The sequence below is a fragment of the Bos taurus genome, chromosome Y, assembly GCF_002263795.3.
Source record: "Bos taurus isolate L1 Dominette 01449 registration number 42190680 breed Hereford chromosome Y, ARS-UCD2.0, whole genome shotgun sequence".
Classification (NCBI taxonomy): domain Eukaryota; kingdom Metazoa; phylum Chordata; class Mammalia; order Artiodactyla; family Bovidae; genus Bos; species Bos taurus.
Window position 1 is genome coordinate 2,118,449 of NC_082638.1, and position 8,255 is coordinate 2,126,703.

The window sequence follows — 8,255 nt, forward strand, 5'->3', positions numbered from 1 at the left end:
TATACCTCAATTTAAAACATAAACTATGGAGAAAAAAAAAAGGTCTAGCATCTTCGTGCATCGTATTGTTGCCTTTGCCGTGATGGTCCGTGGTTCTCAAAGTCCGGCCCTCCACACCTGAAATGATTGTTTATCGTTTTCCAGGTAGTGGAGTTACGTTTCTCCTCTCTGAAAGGCGTTTGCTTGGTTCCTGTTGCCTACAAACTAGAGCCTGAGCATCATTCATCCTGGCCACCAGCCTGTGCTCTGCTGTCTATGCACACATCCTTCCAAGGAGGTTCCTGAAAAATCTATCTACACCTCCCCAAGGAGAAGGCTGTTCAGCCTATGTGGGCCTCTCAGCCTGGATTTTCCAACCCTCTGTCATCATTTTAAATCATGTTTTCCTTTTCATGTTTAAACTTTTTTTATTTTGTTTCTTTCTTTTTTATTATGAAAAGATGATTAATGAATGTAGAGGAGACTTGGAAAGTACAGAACAAGGCTACATATACTTCCAATGTATACTGCAATGATTTTTAAGTGGATAAATTAAGGGTTTTAATTAGAATTTCAATATCAAACTCTTTAAAATTAACCATGAATATAAAGAGAAGTAGAAGAATACAGTAGACCCGGATAAGCGGTACGAGCCGATTCAACATAAAGAAGGTTTATACAATTTTCACACAATAATGGGATACAAATTCTATTCAAGTTCCCATAGACAACAAATCTGGACCCACTGGAACATATCCAGGGACATAAAACTCGGGGCAAAAATTTCATGGTCTCAAGGTGTTGAAATAGAACCTGTTTTTCTATCACTGTAGCAGTGTGTTATGAATCGATATCAAAAGATGCTGGAAGATAACCGACATATGTTCAAGTGCAATGGGACATTTACCATAAGAGATCTCTGACACAGCCATCGAAAGCCTCAAGAGTTAAAAGACAGAAGAAAAACCAGAGGGTGATTGCAGAGAAGAAAGCATTGAAATAAGAAGTTAATATCAAAATGAGAAATTAATTTCAAAGCATGCTTTTGGTTCAATTGACACCGTCTCTTCGCTTGGCTGCTACTTTAGCAACGATCAGGTCTCTACCTTTCAAAAACATTGCATCTGAGGAAGCTGAGATGGACCTGGTGTGAACAGGGTCCCACACCAGACCTATTGGAATAACAACAGCAAAAACCAGGCTTCGTTTTCACCAGCAGAGGGATCCATTCAGAGGGTGCAAAGCTCTGCTTTCCAAACGTAGAAAACCTGGAGCTCAAGGCAAGACTGGAGACCATATAGTATCAGAAATGTAGCTAAGTGCTTTCTCAAATACTTAGGGTCTGGTCATGGCTCCTGCAGGGAATGGCCCCAGTCCAGCATGTTTAAAGGAAGTTGCTTTGTTTCTATTTTACTTTCCAAGTGGGTATAAAATTTACCGAAATAAACTCAGTAACCTGTGTGCTCAGTTGCAGCCGACTCTTTGCAACCCCATGGATTATAGTCCACCAGGCTCCTCAGTCCCTGGGATTCTCCAGGCAAGAATACTGGAGTAGGTTGCCATGCCCTTCTCAGGGGATCTTCCCGGACCCAGGGATCGTATCCATATGTCCTGTTATGGCTGCATCAACAGGTTGATTCTTTACCCCTGAGCCATCAGGAGAGCCCACTAAAAGGAATTTGTTGTTCAGTTGCTCAGTTGTGTCCGACTCTGCGACCCCATGGGCTGCAGCCAGCCAGGCTTCCCTGTCCTTCACCATCTCCCAGAGTTTGCTCAAATTCACGTTCATTGAGTAGGTGATTCCATCCAACCATCTCATCTTCTGTCGTCCCCTTCACCTCCTGCCCTCAATCTTTCCCAGCATCAAGGTCTTTTCCAACGAGTTCTCTTTTCCCATCAGGTGGCCAAAGTGTTGGAGCTTCAGCCTTTCTTAGAACCCAGGCTCTTACAACGCCTGACCTCCTCCAGACTCCTGTTGAAAGACTTCTTTCCATGGAATCAGTCCTGCCAGTGGTACCGCACAATCTCCCAAACGCTTTGGTATGAAACCTCACTTTTCGACTTGCTTACATTGCTAAAAGACAAGCTAATGAATTCCTGGTGAGCTGAACTGAATACTTACATAGGAATTTTTATTAGAAGGTTTTACCACAAGATCTACAAATCACTGTTACGATGGGTCATTTGCTGGGCTGCAGAAATAGCTCTTTAATACAGAAATGGATGTTATAATGGTAACTCTTCATATGATGCTGAGTGTAATATTTTATTTCTATATAATCTCTCTCATTGGGATACATTTTACTTGCTTTACAAATATAAAATGAGAAAGTGTGAGAGCCAAAGACGGTGAACTTTTCAAGTCCGTGACCAAGTTCAACGCAGACTCTCTTTTCCGTGGATGATAAACTGGCTAATACCAATTTTCTGAGCTTTAATTTCTCCATCTCTACGATAGTTGAGAAAGCTACTTCTCTCATAGAGATTGGGCTTCCCAGGTGATTCAGAAGAAAAAGAATCTGCCTGCCAATGTAGAACACCTGGGTTTGATCCCTTGGGCTGGGAAGACCCCCTTGGAGAATGAAATGGTAACCCACTCCAGTATTCCTCCCTTGGAAATACCATGGACAAAAGGAGCCTGGCAGGCTACCATCCATGGGGTCGCAAAGAGTGAGACATGACTGAGTGACTTGGCATGCACCTACAACCAATATGGTAATGTTTCTTCTGAGTCCCCTTTGGACTGTAACAGCTCTTGTAATTGTTTTCATTTCTTAGGCATCTATTTTTATTAGTTTTCTAATTTTAACTCCATAAACAAACTGTTTAATCACCCTTGTGTATTTTGAAATTTAAATCATGAGCAATTTCCATCCAATCACTGCCTCCTACCTGTAAGAAATAGGTATGACCATCAGTTGGTTATATGGTGGCTCAGATGGTAAAGAATTTGCCTGCAATGCAGGAGGCCCAGGTTGGATCCCTGGGTCGAGAAGATCCAGTCCATGGATTTGCAAAGAGCTGGACACCGCTGAGTGACTACACTTTCATCCTATACCTGCAGACAATATGTAGATGACTTGATCACTGATCTTTTCAGACACCTATTACTTGTGTTGTTGATGTTTCTCTGTGGATTTCCTGTTTTTTTAATTTATTGATCTCTGATCTAATTTATATAACTGATTTTCTTTAATTTACTTTAGATCTAAATTCACTTTCTTTCTATGCTTCCCTAAGACACTTAGGTTATCCTTTTTGTATCTCTCTTCTTTTCTAATATGTGCATTTGATATTGTAAAAGCCCCATGAAACCCAGCTTTCACTGCACCATACATGTTTCAATAAGCTGAATTTTTTTCCCATGAGTCATTCAGAACTGTGTTATTTAATCTCCAGTGAGTTGAGAATTCTCCATCTATCTTTCAGTCCTTGATTTCTAATTTAGATCCATGTACGCTAGGAACCTATTTTCTATTTCTGTCCTTTCACTTTGGGTATGTCATGTTTTATCACCCAGAATGTGTGCCCAGTTGCATGTGAACTTGAGAAGAATGTGTCTTCTGCTATGGTTGGATGGAATATTCTATAAATGCCACTGAGATCAAGTTGAATGATTCAGCTGTTATGCTGAGCGACGCCCTTACTGATTTTCAGCCTGAGGGATCCATCAGTTGTTGATGAAGGTAAGTGGAACTCTACAGCTAGAAAGAGCGAATTTTTCTATTTCCTCTCTCACGTCCATAAGGTTTTACCTCCTATATTTTTATACTCCTGGTGAGTACACATTTCAGACTCATAAATTTCCAAGGAGAACTGTCCACTCTAACATATTTTCACCCTCAATACTTTTTCTTGTCCTGAAATTTGGTCTCTCAAAAATTAATGCATCTTTTGATTTCTTTTTCATTGATTAGTGCAGGCCTGCTTTATCTTCATTTTATCCTATCTCTGATTTTACATTTCAAATGGGTTTCCTTTACACAATATATATGTGTCCCTTAAATGAAAATTACATATGCTCTTACAACCTCTTTCTCTTAATCACTATATTTAACACCTTAACATTTAGAGCAATTATTGATAGAGCTGAAATAATACCTCAGATATTTGTGGTGCTTTAGTTGGTAGGTCAGGTCCGACTCTTGAGACCCCATGGACTGTAGTCCGCCAGGCTCGTCTGTGCATGGGATTCTCCAGGCAAGAATATTGGAGTGGGCTGCCATTTCCTTCACTTCATTTATTCTATTTGGGTTTTAAAATATTTCCCTCATTTGCAGCCTTCTGTTTTCATTTGAGGGTTTAAAACCATTTCACTGTCTCTTCTCTCAACATTAAGTTGGATCCTAATATTTCCCCAGGCATTATCAATATGCATTTTTATCTAATATAGCTCTGTCTTCAAACACCACTCTATAGACTCCAAAGACAGCCACAGCAGGGAAGAATTTTATCATATCTATCCTGACGGTTTGCCTACATTAAGAGCCTCTCAATTCAATTCTTTCATTAATTCAATAACATTTAAAAAACACCGTCTCTACTCTAGACATTTTCCTAGGTGTTAGGGAAACATTAGAGGAAGAAAAAAGATTGACAAAGACCTCTGCACTTGTGGGAATTGTTTTTGAGTTACAAGACACGGACAGTATAACAAATGCACTCTATGATATCTTAAAAAGTTATGAGAGTTGTGGAAATGTATACACGGAGTATGCTGCTGCTGCTAAGTCACTTCAGTCGTGTCCGACTCTGTGCAACCCCATAGATGGCAGCCCACCAGGCTCCCCCGTCCCTGGGATTCTCCAGGCAAGAACACTGGACTGGGTTGCCATTTCCTTCCCCAATGCATGAAAGTGAAGAGTGAAAGTGAAGTCGCTCAGTTGTGTCCGACTCTTCTCGACCCCATAGACGGCAGCCCACTAGGCTCCTCTGCCCATGGGATTTTCCAGGCAAGACAGGGACCGGAAATGTAAGGATGGGGGTGGGGGTGTCAGATTTCAAACAGCATGATCAGGACAGGACTCTGAACACAGGGTGTTTGGGAGGTCCCTGGTGGTCCAGTGGCTAAGACTCTGAGCTTGCAATTTAGGGGGCCCAAGTTCGATCCCCGGTCAGGGAACTAGAGTCCACACGCTGTAACTGAGGGTTCACGTGTGGCAACTAAGACCCAGAGAAGTCAAATCAATACATAATTAAATGCATTTTTTTAAAATGGAAAATGTGATGTTTGATGTGAAACTTGAAGAGGTAAGAAAGTTGACTGTGACTCTGGTTAGAGGGAGACGTTTCAGGGAAAATAAATAGTAAAGATAACATCCAGAGATGCAAACACTGCAGGCTTATTTGACCCACAGCTGGGAGCTAAGTGTGGCTGGAAGCGGTGGCCAGTAACAACAGGAATGGGTGATGTCAGCCCCGAGGTCATTTAGATGGCTTCGGCTCTGACCCTTCAGAAAGAGTGATCCACTGAAACACTGTGGAAAAGGAGGGACACACACGGCTTTTTCTTTCTGAAGAGGAACCCCGGGCACAGGACTGACAAGAGGAAGAGAAACAGTGAAGACAGAGAGGCCAGTTAGTTGTTGAGTTGATGGAGCTGCAGCTGCTGGATGGATCCACCCACGGGAACCAAGACACAGTCTGTCTTGGGTTATGCCTCTGGGGTGCGGCTAAGGGATGCAGCAGGCAAGAGAGACAGAGAGATGGACAAAGACCCAAAGGATACTTTGGCTGAGACACTGAAATAATATATGGGATTGCCAGGTGGCCCGGAGGATAAAGAATGTGCCTGCCAATGCAGGAGACACAGGAGATGCGGGTTCAATCCCTGGGTCAGGAAGATCCCTTGGAGGAGGGAATGGCACCACTCCAATATTCTTGCCTGGAGAATCTCATGGACAGAGGAGCCTGCTGGGCTACAGTCCATAGGGTTGCAAAGAGTCAGGCATGACTTAGTGACTGAACACACACACACACACACACACACACACACACACACACACACACACACACACAAATAAGAAAGCACAGAGGTATTTGCATCTAGTTCATCAGTGATACTGGCCTCTAATTTTTCTTAAGTTCTTTTTTTTTTTTTTTGGTGATATGCTTATCTGGTTTTGGCATCACCAGGGGGAAGGATGGGAGAAGGGATAGTCAGGGAGTCTGGGATGGACATGGACACACTGCTGTATTTAACATGGAGAACCAGCAAAGACCTGCTGTCCAGCACAGGGAACTCTGCTCAATACTCTGTAATAACCTTATGGTTCCCAGGGGGGAGGACGGGGGAAGGGATAGTCAGGGAGTCTGGGATGGACATGGATACACTGCTGTATTTAACACAGAGAACCAACAAGGACCTGCTGGACAGCACAGGGGACTCTGCTCAATGTCAGGTGGCAGCCTAGGAACAAACCCAGGTCTCCTGCATTGTAGGTGGGTTCTTTACCATCTGAGCCACCAGGGAAGCCCATTGGAATGGGTGGGCAGCCCATAAGCCCTTATTAAATCAATGTGAAAAAGACTAATTTGGCACAGGTCATTAATGAGGGCTTTATTTAACTTATATGCAGAGTACATCATGAGAAACGCTGGGCTGGAACAAGCACAAGCTGGAATCAAGATTGCAGGGAGAAATATCAATAACCTCAGCTATGCAGACAACATCACCCTTCTGGCAGAAGGTGAAGAGGAACTAAAAAGCCTCTTGATGAAAGTGAAAGAGGAGACTGAAAAAGTTGGCTTAAAGCTCAACATTCAGAAAACTAAGATCATGGCATCTGGTCCCATCACTTCATGGGAAATAGATGGGGAAACAGTGGAAACAGTGTCAGACTTTATTTTTGGGCTCCAAAATCACTGTAGATGGTGACTGCAGCCATGAAATTAAAAGATGCTTACTCCTTGGAAGGAAAGTTATGACCAACCTAGATAGCATATTGAAAAGCAGAGACATTACTTTGCCAACAAAGGTCCGTCTAGTCAAGGCTATGGTTTTGCCAGTGGTCACGTATGGATGTGAAAGTTGGACTGTGAAGGCTGAGCACCAAAGAATTGATGCTTTTGAACTGTGGTGTTGGAGAAGCCTCTTGAGAGTCCCTTGGACTGCAAGGAGATCCAACCAGTCCATTCTAAAGGACATCAGTCCTGGGTGTTCTTTGGAAGGACTGACGCTGAAGCTGAAACTCCAATACTTTGGCCAACTGATGCAAAGAGTTGACTCATTGGAAAAGACTCTGATGCTGGGAGGGATTGGGGGCAGGAGGAGAAGGGGATGACAGAGGATGAGATGGCTGGAGGGCATCACTGACTGGATGGACGTGAGTCTGAGTGAACTCCTGGAGTTGGTGATGGACAGGGAGGCCTGGCATGCTGCGATTCATGGGGTCGCAAAGAGTCGGACACAACTGAGCGACTGAACCAAACTGAACGATGTAGGCAGTCTGACTCAGTCACCTGAGTTGGTAGTTGTGAAATCAGTGCCAAGAAGCAAATGTGTAAGTTAGAAGGCACCGGGAAGTTGAACGCACGCATGCGTATTAAATTGCCTCAGTCATGTCAGAGTCTTCGATGACCCTGTGGACTGTAGCACTCCAGACGCCTCTGTCCATGGAATTCTCCAGGCAAGAACACTGGAGTGGGTAGCCATGCCCTCCTCCAGGGGATCTTCCCCACCCAGAGATCAGACCCTCATTTCTTACGTCTCTTGCATTGGAAGGCAGGTTCTTTACTACTAGCGCCACCTGGGACTTTCCTGGTGGCTGAGACGGTAAAAGCATCTGCCTATAATGCGGGAGACCCAGGTTCGATCCCTGGGTCGGGAAGATCCCCTGGTGAAGGAAATGGCAACCCACTCCAGTATTCTTGCCTGGCAAATCCCATGGATGGAGGAGCCTGGCGTGCTACAGTCCATGGGGTCACAAAGAGTCAGACATGACTGAGCGACTTCACTTCACTTCACTTCCACCTGGGAAGCCCAAAAAATAGAAGCCTAATTGATTACGTGAATGTTACGTGTCTGACCAATGCAAACATGAGCTCTTGTGTGTTGTGGGTTAAAGGGCAGAGGTTCAGACTTCCCTGGTGGCCCAGGGGTTAAGACTTTGTGCCTTCCGATGGAGGGGGCGCAGGTTTCATCCATGGTCGGGGAACAAAGATTCCAGAGGCCTCAGGGCAATAAAATCTAAAATTTACAACAGAAGTAATATTGTAACGAATGCAAAAAAGACTTTTAAAATGATGCACATTTTTTTTTAATTACTAAAAAAAAA

At 43.6% G+C, this 8,255-nt stretch overlaps 1 non-coding gene across 1 annotated transcript; it reads left to right on the top strand.

Moving 5' to 3' along the window:
* Nucleotides 1-7,735: 7,735 nt before the first annotated feature.
* Nucleotides 7,736-7,809, top strand: TRNAY-AUA (transfer RNA tyrosine (anticodon AUA)). Its single transcript has one exon. It is a non-coding gene; the product is annotated as a tRNA-Tyr (tRNA).
* The last annotated feature ends 446 nt before the right edge of the window (nt 7,810-8,255 follow it).